Source organism: Myotis nattereri (genome assembly GCF_964212035.1).
Source record: "Myotis nattereri genome assembly, chromosome: 7".
NCBI classification, from domain to species: Eukaryota; Metazoa; Chordata; class Mammalia; order Chiroptera; family Vespertilionidae; genus Myotis; species Myotis nattereri.
In genome coordinates this window covers 4,311,022-4,323,715 of record NC_138082.1, presented here as the reverse complement: position 1 = coordinate 4,323,715, position 12,694 = coordinate 4,311,022, and positions in this window count along the sequence as shown.

Sequence of the window (12,694 nt, the reverse complement as noted above, 5' to 3'; positions counted from 1 at the left end):
GAAAAATATAATGTGTCTTTATGAAAAACACCCAACATAAAATCCTATTTTCAACTGGTAGTGAGAAGAAGCAATGGATATAGTATTTTTAAATATTAGATTTTTTAAAAATACATCCTATATAATCAAGAGCTATATAATAATTAGACCGGATGGCGGAACAACCTTCCAGAACAACCTTCCGGAACAACCAGTGGGCAGGGAACAGGGCCCTGGGGCTGTGAGGCAGCCAGGGCTGTAAGGGCCAAGGCAGCCTGGGCTGCGAGGGCCTACTCTTGCTTGATTTGCATGCATCAGGCCTCCAGTCTATACTAATAATAGAGGTATATGCAAATTGTCCAGGATGCCATCACAGTAACAACCAAACAGCAAGCTGCTGGGGTGATGAGGCCAGCAGGGGGTTAGTGAGGGACGACCAAACAACTGAACAGCAGGCTGCATGGGGCAATAAGGCCAGTGGGGGGGCAGTTAGGGGCGACCAGGCCAGCAGGGAGGATACTTAAGATTGATCAGGCAGGCAAGCAGGTGAGCAGTTAGGAGCCAGTGGTCCTGGATTGTGAGAGGGATGTCCGACTGCCTGGGATTGGGCCTAACCCAGCAGTCAGATATCCCCCGAGGGGTCCCGGATTGGAGAGGGTGCAAGCTGGGCTGAGAAGATCCCCCCCACACCCCCGCTGTGCATGAATTTTGTGCACCAGTCCTCTAGTAAGAAATAATTATGCTGACTAATAAGAATTTTATTCACAAAAATGTGTGGACAGTCATTTGATAGTTTGGAGGACATGGATCAAATGTGGTTCCACAATGGATGGCTTTAGACATGGACTTAGCATGTGTGTTTACAAAATTGTTGAAAATAGATCATGATCAAGAGCTGTACTTTTTGAATGGATTGAATTAAAAAAATCAAAAGGTAGAAACCATTGTTCTTTAATGCAAAATTCATGCCTCATCACTGTCAAAATGCAAAAATGATTGATTGCCACAGATAGCACTGGTTCCCTGGGCTCCCATAAGGAAATACCTCAAAGATCTTGCAAGGCAGAGGATTTTAGCAAAGACTTGGTTATGGCATTTACTCCTCCCAAATTCAACCACCACCACACCCAAAAGACCTGAAATCTGGCCCCAATAGGAGCAACTTTCCCCTTCTCTGCTCTGATGCTTCTCCTGATGCTCAGAATATCTGCAGAGGAGGTAGAGAAGCAATACAGATGTCTTCCGGAAACTAGCTTCCTGTTCAGCTGTTCCCAGCACTCAGAATGAGAGAGGGGAGAGATAGTGAGGTGGGAGGGCCAGATGCCCAGCAGGCCGGCTTTGTGATACGCTAAAAATACCAGGCTGGAGATGAGGAGCTGGAGGATAAAAGACCATCCAGGTGCGGGCGCCCTGGGGTGCTGGAGCTGCCCTGGTGTTAATGTCCACTGCCCCCATCACAGAGCTGTAATTGAGTGCCTCAGACAAGATTACGGGTTTGTCGCCTCTGGAAAAGGCAGGGTGCCTCCCACTGTGTGCGCCTCTCAATTTCACCACCTGCCCCTCAGGCCTGCGGCGATGGGGGGATGTTTTGATGTGCTCTTCTATGAAGGTCCATTGTGAAACACTGGCTTGGAAATAAAAATTGGGGACAGAAAGGTAATTTGCGGTGCTTGTTCAGCTTAAACAGGCAGAGCCCTTTTATGCGGTGAGAACACTGTCTCTGGATCTCTGGCGATGTGCTGTTTAACCACCCGTCACCCCCTGCACTTTGATGGCTGAGCCTGACTGAGGGGCCTTTGATGGAGGCAGGGATGCAGTTGTAAGAGCAGCATCGTCGTCCGATGCCCGTCTGCCGAGCGCCAATAGGCATCCAAATAGAGTGAGAAAAGCTTCTTCTTTGTCTTGTTTTTTTCTTTGTGTAAGAACCTTAAGAGTAGCAGAAGATCAGGTGAAAGACATGAAAGTGTTGCTGCGAATGTTGCCTCAGTTATTTATAGAGCTGGGAGCCCCACGGGAACAGGGAGAGCGAGCACAATGATGGAAGACCTGGGTCCTGGGACCTTCTCTGCATCTCCTCGGGACATTTACTAAAACAAGTGCAATAAACCTGAAAAGCAAGCCACTGGGGTCCCCAGGCAGGAAGGAGAGAGACGTTTGCTAAGGAGACTGCCCTGGCCTGGCCGTGACCTTCGGTGGCGGTCACTCGAAGCCCACAGGGCACAGCAGAAAAGAAATCACAGACAGCACATTGGCAGGTGATTCCCGGGAACAAAAGAACACAAGGCCGCCCACGGGGTTGGTAAAGGCAGGAGAGCTATCACCAGGGCCCGCAGGGAGGGCACACACTGAGCACACTCTATTAAAGTTCCATCACTGCAGGGCGTGCCTTCTTCCCCAACAGCCATTACGGAAGCCAGGCTGGCCCCGGGCACATTGCTTAAGAAGGGTTGCAGCCAGCTAGCAAATCCTTCATTGTCATGGCATGCACCTACACATTAGCTTCCTTTATGAATTTCCTCCCGTGGTAGAGTTACTTCAACGTAACCCTCTCTCCACACCGCTAGGAAGAGTCCTTGCCTGGTTCTATTGAGGACAGGCCGCCAATGCCTGCAGAAATACAGGGCCATCCTGCTCAACAGAGGGGCCCCTCATGGGGTTTCTGAGTAAGCAATGAAAGGAGTGGCTATGTCTTACTTACTGAGTACGCTTTCCAGAGTCTAGACAATAAAGTTATTCTTAATCATGGGATTTTTAAAAAATCTAATCATAATTTTTGAGAGTGATATCTTGTTATTTCTTTGAAAGCAGGATAACCAATGACAAATAATTTTTAATATTGTGAAACTAGAGGCCCAGTGCACAAAATGTGTGCACTTGGGGGGCGTGTCCCTCAGCTCGGCCACGCCCTCTCACAGTCCTGGAGCTCCAAGATCAATCACCCAAAAGAGGTAGGGCCTGCCCACCCGGTCGGGGCTCTGCAATGGATCACCCCTGCAGAGGGAGGCCCCACCCATCTGCTGTAGCCTGCCGGTTGGTGGCCTGAGCTTCCCACTTTGGGGCAATCACAGAGCCTTCCCCCCTGCTCCCCAATGGATCGCCCTCCTGGTCAGTGTCCTGGACCTCCCTCTGCGATGGTGGGGCCCTCCAACCAATTGCATTGCACCTGCCTTGGCTAGCCTGGTGCCAGTGGGTGTCATAGCGTGGTCATCCAGATAGTCATTCCACTGTTCAGCCGTTCAATCTATTTGCATATTATACTTTTATTATTATAGATTATAAGTGGTGAAGAGAGTGAAGACACATTTTAAATATACCTATTCATGCTAGGAAGACCATATTGATAAATGTATTAAATCATGGCTAATATATTGTATTCTTTAAAAATCTTTAATATCCAGCAACTATATGCAGGAAAGCTTTAAAATATTACATTAAAATGCATTTTAATATACATTGAGTTATTTAAGTTACTTTTACTTGCCCATGCCACACTCTATGATTTACAGTGCCTTATGAACATTGTAAGAAGTTGATTTTTGTATTTAAAGTGAAACAAGGAGGAAAATAAGATGGGGAGTCTGATACAGCCAGGGCTGCAATTAGGGCACATCATTTTCTACTAGAAAGCGAGTCATGACTGAGACTGGGGACCTAGTCTCCACTTTAGTGTCTAGAAAATAAAAACAAACGCTTTGGTCAAGAATAAGTATTCTTGATTCTAATACTTGAGATGAAAAAGTCCCAGTGTTTCTTCATCACAGCACTTTGTTTAGCGAAGAACCCACCACTCCCAGACTTAAAGCAAACAGACGTCAATATGTTGCCTAGGGATGTTCCTCAGAATGCCTCTCAGTGTGGCCTTCCTACAGAACCTCTAGAGGAAGTTCAGGAAATGGGTTTTTTTATGATGCTCTAAAATTACGCAGTCCTTACCCCATGAGTCCTGATGCCCCGACTCAATGCAGAAAAGGTATTTTAGACTCCTTCTTAGGTGTTTAAGTTAAATTTATATTTATTTTTTGTAATTTACCTGGTGTTGAGATCTATGGTTGATATCTGAAAATTAAAGCCAGACAATGAAGAAAACCTATATTAACTGTTGTACAGTTCTGGGGAGATGGGACTTTGAATGTGAAGATAAACATAGAAGTCTGGTCTGGCTGGCATGGCTCAGTGGTTGAGCATTGACCTATGAACCAGGAGGTCACAATTCGATTCCCAGTCAGGGCCCATGGCTGGGTTGCGGGCTCGATTCCCAGTGTGGGGTGTGCAGGAGGCGGCTGATCGATGATGTTTCTCTCTCACCACTGAGGTTTCTATCTCTCCCTCTCCCTTCCTTTCTGATATCAATAAAATATTTTTTAAAGAATTGGAAGTCTACTTTAGAAAATGGATATTGTAAGACCCACCAATATATGGTCACCAAGTCTTCAAAGTGCATTGTATTTAAAAGTGCTCATTCTGTCTCTATATAGAGTTGTTTTGATTCTTATCATATTGAAGATATTAGCACTTAGATGTGACTAGGCAGAATATAACACACAACTTTTTTCTATCAAAGCCATCCAGTGGAAGTATATGAAAACTCTTAAATAATTTCACCAAGAAACTCATAAGTATTTTTAATCCATATAACACTAAAATACCATTTCCCAGTTTTTAAATAACACAGAATAGCCTGGTGAGCTTGTTATCAGTAAATATGTCTAACCCACTCATCTCCATTCCTGAGACTTTCTGAATTGGTATCTCCAGGAGCCTAACCCACGCAAATTAAACAAAACTAGTGATCCTGATATACACCAAAGTCTGAGAATGACTTCTCTCCAATGGAATTTTCCATTGAAAATAGCCGTGAAGTTCTAAAATTTAATCTTGTAAATGAATTTTAGGTGCTTTTGGATTTGTTTTGTTTTGTTTTGTTTTTAGAATACTTCAGTGTTTTTATTTGGGGATAATTGTTAAAATGATGAGGCTCTTCCCCAAATACTTAAGACAAATGTGTGAGTTGGAGACATGGTCTCTGCATCTTTTCAGATAAGTCTTATGCAAATAGACAGTAGGGTGCCACTGTCACAACAGCACTAACTGAGAATTTAAAAAATAAATGAAAGTCAAGTATTGTGTGGATTCAGCCCAATTATACCTATCTCTAAGATTTATTTTGGACTAATGCACTCTGAACTCTGATTATCTGTTCATCAATACAGTGGGGCCTTGACTTACGAGTTTAATTCGTTCCGAGACCGAGCTCGTTAAGGAGCTCGTTAACTCAAATTACTCTGTCAACTCAATGCAAAAAATCGGCCCAGAGACAGCTGGTATCTCAAAAAACTCGTTAGTCGGGACACTCGTAAGTCAAGGCCCCACTGTACACATTTTTAAAAATTAAAATCCTAAAACTATTTTCCACATTGCATGGCAATAGTACTGATGGATAAGTAAAACCCTGTGGTCTCTATTAATCAGAGTCACTCTTATCAACCTTCCATAAGTCTCCTTCAATTTAGGGAAAAAACTATCTTAACAGTGAGGAGATATCAAAGAGTTAAGCAAAGTTCTCAAATGGTGAGATCAGACATGTGGTCTTTCAATCCTTGTTCTACTACTAACTAGCTTTATCATTGTGGACAATTTATTTAACAGCTGTAATACAGTTGTGAATGTGAAGATTAAATATTACTTTGTATACCGTCAATACATATTGCTTTCTTTCATCTCTGCTTCCAGTCGAATGATGCTTTAAAAAACAAACCTGTATTCAGTATACCTGTTATACCTTCTGAGTTCCTGCCTCTGCATTCCTCAATGGCTATGCAGGTAGACTACCATGTGCTCCCTCATTGAGTACAGGAAGACTGTGGGGTCATGGAAAGAATGGGATCTTGGGAGTTTGAGATGAGTTCAGTGTTTGGGTCTTCTACTTGATCTCCTGGACTTGAGGCCAAGCTCAGCCTCAGGTTCTAATCTGTACAATTCTTAGCTCTTGGAATTTTATAGGGAGTAAATGAGAGGCCATAGTACATGCTTGTTAAGACAGTAGAAAGACACGACAATAAATATCACCCTTCTGCATCTTTGGTGGAGAGGCCCTGTGTGCTCCCATCACCAGCTTTAGACAGAAAGTCAACACCTGCCATTAGGTAATTCAGTTGGAACTATTACTGAAATATCAAATTGAAAATTTCATCTGCCAGGATATTAAAGGACAATAATCCTCTTGCACGGCATTGCTGTCGCTTGGATGAAACACCTTTATGAAGTTGTGAGCGTTCTTAGATCTTTTTAAGGATGAAAGGAACACCCAGAGTAATTAGCAATTATTATTTCACAACAAATCATAGGTGTCTCTTCACTAAAGCATTGCCCTGGGATTCGGGAGACCTGAATTATATTCCCTCCTCTGCGATTCTCCAGTTTTATGACATTGGAAAGTCACTTCACCTTTCTGTGTCAGAGAAAACTTATAATTAATTTTCATTGATATATAAGCCACCTTCTGCAGCAGCTGGATAACTAGAATTGTATCTCCCACCAGAATGTAAAGTACTAAATATTTCCTATAAAGTATTTGCTATGAAGTGAATTTTGATTTTTTTTGGAGACTGTAATTCAATTGATGAAAAATGAACTTATATGTATTTTTGAGGAATCTCATATTTGATTATATATTGCATGTACAAGTATAACAATTAAAATAATCTCCATATACATGCAAATGATTTTTATTGAAACTTTCTCCTATAAGGCAATAACTAATATACACCTATAGAAAAATGGGCAGAATAATTGAGTAGCCAATACAAAAAAAAAAAACAACTTAAGAAATATTCACTATCATTGTAATATAAAATTCACATTAAAGAAACAATAACTCTTAATATTTTACACTTAGATTTTTAAATAATTTCAGTGATCACCCCCACAATTTCTATGTGATGAATTAGGCAATAAATATCAAAAGTCTTACAGTTATCCATACTCTTATACTAAGTATTTTCATTTTTAGAAATTTAAATTAAGTGTAGACTCCAAGATACACAAAATATTTCTGTGTAAGAATATTCAAAGCACCATTGTGTATAAAACTGAAAAGGGTTAAGTAAATAAATGCCCAGCAAAAGGATAAAGTTTAAATAAAGCATGGTTTATCTTAGCAATAAAATCCAGTCATTAGAATTGATATTTTCAAAGAGCAATGTCAGAAATGATCAACACAATGACCGTTAAGGTTTGAATTGTGCCCTCCCCCTTGTTTCAGTATCTCAGAACATGACCATATTTGGAGAGAGCCTCTTCCCAGAGATGATTTAATTAAAACGAGTTCACAAGGGCCCTCATCCATGACCACTGGTGGCCTGCGGCAAGGGGAGCTTTGGACACAGAGGCCTCACACAGTGACATGCCATGTGGACACGAAGGCCAAGGTCAGGGTTATGCAGCCTAAAGGTTGTCAGAGAACCACGGAACTCCAGGGCAGAGGCCTGGCGTTCTCACAGCCCTCGCAGCCCACAGAGACACCGACCCGCCGCCCTGGCCTCACACCGTTGTCTTCCAGAACCAGTTTGTGATGCCTTCGCAAGCTAACACACCCGCTATGTGACACGCGGCGGAAAACCCACAGGAAAATATAGACCGGCTCAAATTCAGACAAACATACCATTTTCTAAAACATACAGGCAAAGTCATGTTCGACACTTGAAATTATGTGACCACCTCTAAATTGTAGGATTGTAGCTCTTTTTAATTTGGGAACATATTCTGTACTCTCATAAGCACCAAATATTTCCCAGTATAGAAATCAGCATTTTCCCAAACTACGACTGAATTCCTAAGTCCTACCACTCACCATTCTGTTTAAGAGGAAATGTTGCTCATATTTTGCTGGTGGTGGCGGCGACAGTAAAACTATGGAATGTCCCAGAGAAAGGTGCTTTCTTCTGACTCAGAAATACCGGCTGCAGGAGGTCGGGTGGCCGGTGTCACTGCAGAGAGAAGTAGCCCGCACGGAAAAGGCGAGAGCAGGCTGTAGGACACCTAGAGGCAGCACTTGCAGGTCGCTGGCACTCCCATTGGGTGGCCTCCCTGCACCAGCATGGGTGTGTCTCTCTCCACACTGTGCATTTGTTACCTCGCTGTCTGCGCCTCCTGCTTTCCTTGAAATTCTGTTTGCTGGCCTCTGCCTGCATCTACACTTCGTCTCTGCCTGTGCCCTTCTTCATGATGGAGTGTCCCAGGGAGAGATCGTGGTCCAGCCTCTGGTATTTACCTTCTCAGACTCTTCATTCATTTGAGAATTTAATTGCTTTCTTTTTAAATTTATCTTTATTGTTGAAAATATTACATATGTCCTCTTGTTTTCACCCATGGAGCCCTCCACCCTCCCAACCCCCTTCCAGGCCTTCGCTACACTATTGTCTGTGTCCATGGGTAATGCATATATGCATATAAGGTCTGCATATAATTGCTGACCTTGATTTTTCTCGGGGGGATTCACAGCATCTACAAAACCTTCCCTCAGTATTACTCAAACTTTTTGTAGTGAAGGGTGATTTTTCTCACAATCTATCACAGACCAACACATTTGCAATATGAATTAAAATACTGGAAACATAAAATTTTTAAATTTTAAGAAATTTTAAAGCTAAACACATTTTCTATCATACACCAAATATAAGACACATTAAAATAAATGATTAAATAAATGAAATGAAATTAAAAATTGAAGACAAAAATACAAGATCACTTTTTTGTTAATACTTTCAACAGACATAGAATCACGCTGCAAATCGCCGCACACGTTTCTACATGCTTGCTCTCAGCGCTCAGACTCACTTTGCTCACAGGGTCACATGGCCGCAGGTGGTTGTGGGCCAGCACCTGTCCTGAGCACCTGCTTTAAAGCTCTCCTCCTCTCTGCGCTGTTCTTCTCCTTCATTTAAAATAGTGTCCAAGGTTAGAAAGTCAAGTTTAAAATCCAACAATAACCAGCATTCATTAACTACATAGTACTCCATCCTTCTCTGCCTTTTTCTTATTTCATATGCTAAGAACACAGATATAGTTTGAACAGTTAGCTCAATGTTTATATCTAGCTGTTCAAACGTGGATTAGTAATATTAAATTTTGGATTCTTAATTTTTTAAATATATATTTATATTGATTTCAAAGAAGGGAGAGAGGGAGAGAGAGGGGGAGGGAGGGAGGGAGGGAGGGAGGGAGAGAGGAGAGAGGGAGAGAGAGAGAGAGAGAGAGAGAGAGAGAGAGAGAGAGAGAGACATCAAAGAGAATCACTGATTGGCTGCCTCCTGCACTACCCCTGCTGGGAAACTAGCCCACAATCTAGCATGTGCCCTTGACTGGAATTGAAACCAGGACCCTTCAGTCTGCAGGCCAACGCTCTATCCACTGAGCCAAACCAGCGAGGGCGGATTCTTATGCTTTAAAATTAGGTTTACCACTTTCCAATTCTTGACTTAATTAGCAGGGCCAGACAACTACTGAGAGTGATTATACAAGCAGTGGTTATATTCGTTACAAGGCCTTTACTGCCAAAGGCCAGCCTCACCTCTCAGTGTCCAGTACTTATTATCTTCTTGAATCTGAGCAACCTACTCAGCATCACTGCCTGTTGGTTTCCTCATTTGTAAAAAAGAGGGACATAGCACATATATCAGAGGGTTGGGTATGGGATATGTGTATGTGATGTAAGGCGCAGAAGCCTTGAAAATTGTAGGTCCTAAATTCGTGGATGGCTGTGTGGTTCATGCTCTCTGTCCAACCAAGAAGACCCTGTTTCATTGCGATGATAAACAGCTTCTTAAGACATATTTTGGGCACCTTTAAGAAGTAAGACTTGCAGCACCAACTTCTCCTTCTTGGACCATATACCTTAACTATTGTTCCTCATTCAGAACCCCTGCCTGTTTTTCCTAAGTACCATTTCATTGTCTTTCCAATAGTACTAATCTCATTCTCTTGCCTTACATTCCAAAGTTTAACATTTACTATTTTTACCCTTTGGATAACATTTATATTATTATGCATTATTAAATGTTTCTACAATCATGTATGTTTTCTAACATCCAAGAATATAATCTCTGTATTTCCTTAAATTATATCTTCCATAAGTAATGAAGTTCCTGACTTGGACTATGGCTTAAAAATGAATGCTTTTCTTTATAAATTCTGACACTCTTTAGTTGTTGTTTTTTCTTATTGTTTTAATGTTATGGAGTTTATGTACCTTGCTTCTTTTTTTACATTTCATTTCTTGCTGTTTAATTCTTTTCCTACTTGGTTATGAATGAGCATTGTATAGTAGGATGCCCTGTAAGAAAGTCCCAATTTCTTCCAAAGGGAATAAAATACCTAACACATAGGATAATTTGAAAATTTAAATTAAATCAGAGAATAAAGTAACAACCGGTTGACATGTAGCAAGTAAATAATAAAATAAAATTTCCAACATCTTACATCATATATTCATATGAGCTCTTTGTCTAGCTGACCCTTTCTACTTAATTCTAAATTCTCTCATAATAACATTTCCTAATTGTTGAGGCACATTGAAAATCATACATTATAAAAATTTAGGTTAAGGTTATAAATATTTAAATTTCTAATTACTAGTGGTGTGTAATGTTATTCTGAAGATTCCTATTATAAATCAACAACTGATGCTGATTTATTTTTTTTTAATAACTACAATATCTGCTTTTCAGGATTATGTAATTTACTGAATACGCCAGACATTGATAAAACTGAAAATCTGAGTAATATTTTTATCAATAAACTTATTTTTCCAAACCTTTTTTGCCAATCCAACTGCCCTCAGTAACCCCATATCTGCCTCAATGATGTAACCTACTAACTGCATCATGTCAAGTTCATATATCTATGAAAAAGCCCTCTCAAGCCCAGCCTGTGTGGCTCAGTGGTTGAGCATCGACCCATGAACCAGGAGGTCATGGTTCCATTTCCAGTCAGGCACATGCCCAGATTTTAGGCTCCATCCCCAGTCGGGGCATGCAGGAGGCACCCAGCTGATGATTCTCTCTCATCATTGATGTTCTATCCCTCTTCCTTTCTCTCTCTGAAATCAATAAAAACATAGTTAAAAAAACAAAACACCTCTCAAACTGTTGTTTGTGGCCCTGATTTTATTTCTGTGACTAAATGATGATAAAGACACTTTTGAAAAGTGATGGTATTGCTGACAGTCTCAGGAGCTAAAAAAGGAAAAACCTACTGTCCTTCAATCAAACCTTTTTCGTTAAATGCAATCTACAGACAGATCTTTAAAAAGGTGTCCATAATTAATCAACTGGAAAAAAAGGGGCTTAAAATGTGCGTGTACTGTATGACCCCTTTCCTGTCGACATTCAAATAGTTACCTCTAAATAGACCTCTTCAGATTGATAGAGACAAAGTCTGCAATGTGTTTGTCAGGTGAGCACACTTCATTAGCCAACCTCACTGACACCAGTTCACCAGGAAAACAGCAAGGGTTTGGAGTTAGAGAGGATAATGCATGAAAACGGAGCCCCACAGGCGGGTACTCATCCTTCACAAATAACCATAAAGTACATTGAAAGTACCTGGAGCTGGATAAATGATAAGGTGTTATCAGGAATTGGCCACCAACAGAAGCAGAATTATAGGTGTGATGGATGAAAGACTTGATGTAACCTGCCCAAGACTCAATTCCCACTAACACCGCGCCTCTATGAGGGAATGAGGGGGAACTGAAAAGGGACAGAGCACTTCATTGGAGGGCCTCCACCATCTGGCCGCCGGCCACCTTCCTTCTCTGTGCTCATCGCCTTACAACACGGGCACGGTGTGTATTACTCTGGTTTCTAGTTCTATTAAAATTGTGTTTTGTCCTGTTTCCCCCAAGATGAATTCATAGCAACACTGAAATGTGCATGATGGATTTAGCAAAGTGATACTGGAAAGCAGCTGGGATGAAAGAACAAAATAAAAGCTTCATTCTGCATTTCCCCTCAATTGCCGGGGTAGATCACACATAGGAATTTCTGCTTTAAAATAAAGAATTCTGCCATTGTGGATACTGACATGAAAATCTCTTCTGTCTTCATTTGGAAAATATGTATTTATTAATTATATTTATTATGGTAATACAGTATATTTTCTCTTATTTGTACTTACATCATTTTTGGATGCTGAGATGAAACAAGTTGTGAGTCTGTATTACAACAACATGTAGATGCACTCAAGTTTCCTTATTAAACTCCCATCGCATAAAACTGACCTGCTCAGCACAGAGGTGGCAATGGCCCGTATGCACTCTCCACTTATAACCAGTTTAGCCATTATTGCCAGTAGAAATGATTTTTAAATGAACATGATCCTGACTAAGTCATTCTTCTAAAAGTAGAGAGCACATCTTTAAGCTTTATTTATTTTTTTTGCTTGTTTTTTTTTTAAATATGTTTTATTGATTTTCTACAAAGAGGAAGGGAGAGGGATAGAGAGTTAGAAACATCGATGAGAAACACTGATCAGCTGCCTCCTGCACGCCCCACACTGGGGATGTGCCCGCAACCAAGGTACATGCCCCCGACCGGAATCGAACCCGGGACCCTTGAGTCCACAGGCCGACGCTCTATCCACTGAGCCAAACCGGTTCTTTAAGCTTTATAACCCTTCTCTGGAGATTTCCCAGAACTACAGAAAAAGAAATTCTAGC